This window comes from Lipotes vexillifer, unplaced genomic scaffold (genome assembly GCF_000442215.2).
Source record: "Lipotes vexillifer unplaced genomic scaffold, Lipotes_vexillifer_v1.1 scaffold543, whole genome shotgun sequence".
In the NCBI taxonomy this organism is placed as follows: domain Eukaryota; kingdom Metazoa; phylum Chordata; class Mammalia; order Artiodactyla; family Lipotidae; genus Lipotes; species Lipotes vexillifer.
This window is the reverse complement of record NW_006799055.1, coordinates 4,291,546-4,294,037: the sequence shown is the minus strand read 5'-3', so window position 1 is coordinate 4,294,037 and position 2,492 is coordinate 4,291,546.

Below are 2,492 nucleotides of genomic sequence, written 5' to 3'. Positions count from 1 at the left end.
AGGGAAAGGGTTAGTCTCCCTAAAATATAAAAAAAGATCTTAAACAAAGAAAAAAAACCACTACCACCTGTTGGGGAAAAAAATGAGAAGACATGGACAGGCAATACACAGAGAAAGTAAAAATGACCTTAAATATATGGAAAAAGAAAAAAAAAAATCGATGCCTTACCCATCAATATCTCCACCACACACACACACACACACACACACACACACACACATTCACACACATTTTGAACTATTTGGGTAAAAAAAACAAATTAAAAAATCACAATTTTGAAACACCCAGTGAAATAACTGATTCAGGCAAATGTCAGTGGATAGGCTGTCGGGGAATAGGATATTCACTTTGATGCCAAAACATTATCCTGCAGAGCATCTGCTAAGACCAAAGGGAAAAAATGTACCTTTATATTGGTGAGATCAACCAAGCGACCAAATTCAGCATCCTGACAGTGAAGAGCCTGACGTGATACCCTCCTGAGGGATTCAATGTGAAGGACACAGCATCTTCCCTGAAATGTTAATGTGAACCTCATCCCGTGCCTCCTTCACAGGAGGCAGAGCAGGTAGAGGAACAGCTACGCTACACCACGAGGCAACAGCTGGACAAGCACAGAGGGCGGGGTGGTACTTCCCAGCTGGTCTGGCTCAAGGAGTCAATGCCAAGGGGCAGAGGGGAGGCGACTTGGCGATAAAGAGAGGGAAGAGCTCTGGCCAAACACAAGGACCCGTAACCAGACACGAGTGCAAGTACAAGTTAACAGGCCACCTGAGGACGGTGAGGGACTGGTCTTTAGATGAAATCAGATTTGTTCTCCTCTTAGGTGTGCCAGTGGTTTCATCATTCAGGATGGACCAGGTTACCCACAGTAACAAAGAGCCCAAACTCTCTGTGGCTCAGGACGAAGGTCTATTTCTCACTCCCACCCGTGAAGCACCGTTTCGGAAGTAAGATGCTCCCCGATCTACTGCTCTTTGTACAAGACAAATTTAGCTTTTCCTTTGAGAATGAGAGACTCCTACTGATCAGGGTAGGTGGTTGCAGGCAGTGCGCCTTGGAGTGTGATTCTCCTGCCATTTTGCATCAGAATCGCCAAGATATTTTAAAATGCAAATGCTTTATTGCTATGTAAATGCTTTTTTAACCCCAGAGTCCCAACCACCACTTGCTGAATCCGAAACTCAAAGCTAGGGCCTTAGGAGTCTACTATTAAGTCTTATAGCTCCTGAAGTCTGCTTTCAGTTACACATCCCACTATTTTATAAAAGTTGCTGTGCAAAGGATATTTTACTTGCCCAGTGATAACTAGAGTAGCATTAATACTGTTTACAAAAATGGCAGAAATTCGTGTTTGGCTTTTTTTTAATAAGATGGCAAACACTACAGTATACTGTTTTAGAGATAATCAAGTCCATACTTTACCTTAGGGTTCACTCTAAATTACAGGCTTTTTTTCTAGTACAGGTTCCTAAAGCTTACAGTGACTTTTTAAAAAAAATTTATTGGAGTATAGTTGATTCACAATGTTGTGTTAGCTTTTGCTGTACAGCAAAGTGAATCAGCTATACATATACATATATCCACTCTATTTTAGATTATTTCCCCATATAGGTATATTGACATTTTTAAAAAGAGGTTCTACATTTTATTTAATTAATCGAGGTATGCTAATGCCAAATGGACAACTACACAGAGTAGCCAACAAAATAGCTCAAACCTGGGTAATGAAAATGGACCGATGTCATTAATAGTCTGCAACTGCTCTGTGTAGTACTGCAGGTGACTGCAGGCATTTCATCCAACTTGGAATGCCAACTGGAAATTGTCCAGTATTCTGAAGCTGACCTTCTGCACAAGGAAAAAAAGTCAGAAAACACTGGTTACACATCCATAAGAACGGCCAGAATCCGGATCACTGACAACACCAAATACTGGTAAGGATGTGAATGTAATTTATAAATTGCTGGAGGCTCTGTGTGGACAACTCTGAGAGTTAAAAACTCCAGGGAGATCCAGTCATAGAACGATGAAATACCACTGCAAATCTATTGGAATGAATAAAATTTTAAAAATGACAACACCAACTACTAGCAAGGATGCAGAGAGCAGGAATTCTCATTCATTGCTGGTGGGAATGCAAACAGTAAAGCCACTCTGGAAGACTGATTGGCGGTTTCTTACAAAATTGAACACACTCTTACCACACAAGCCAGCAATCATGCTCCTTGGTATTCAGCCACACAAAAATCTGAACACAGACACAGATGTTTACATAGCAGCTTTATTCATAACTGCTAAAACTTGGGAGCAACCCAAATGTCCTAACGACAGGTGAATGGATAAATAAACTGTGGTCCACCCAGACAATGGAATATTATTCAGAGCTAAAAAGAAATGAGCTACCAAGCCACGAAAAAACATAGAAGAACCTTAAATGTATATGACTAAGTGAGAGAAGCTGTAACCAATCTGAGAGGTTACTTACTGT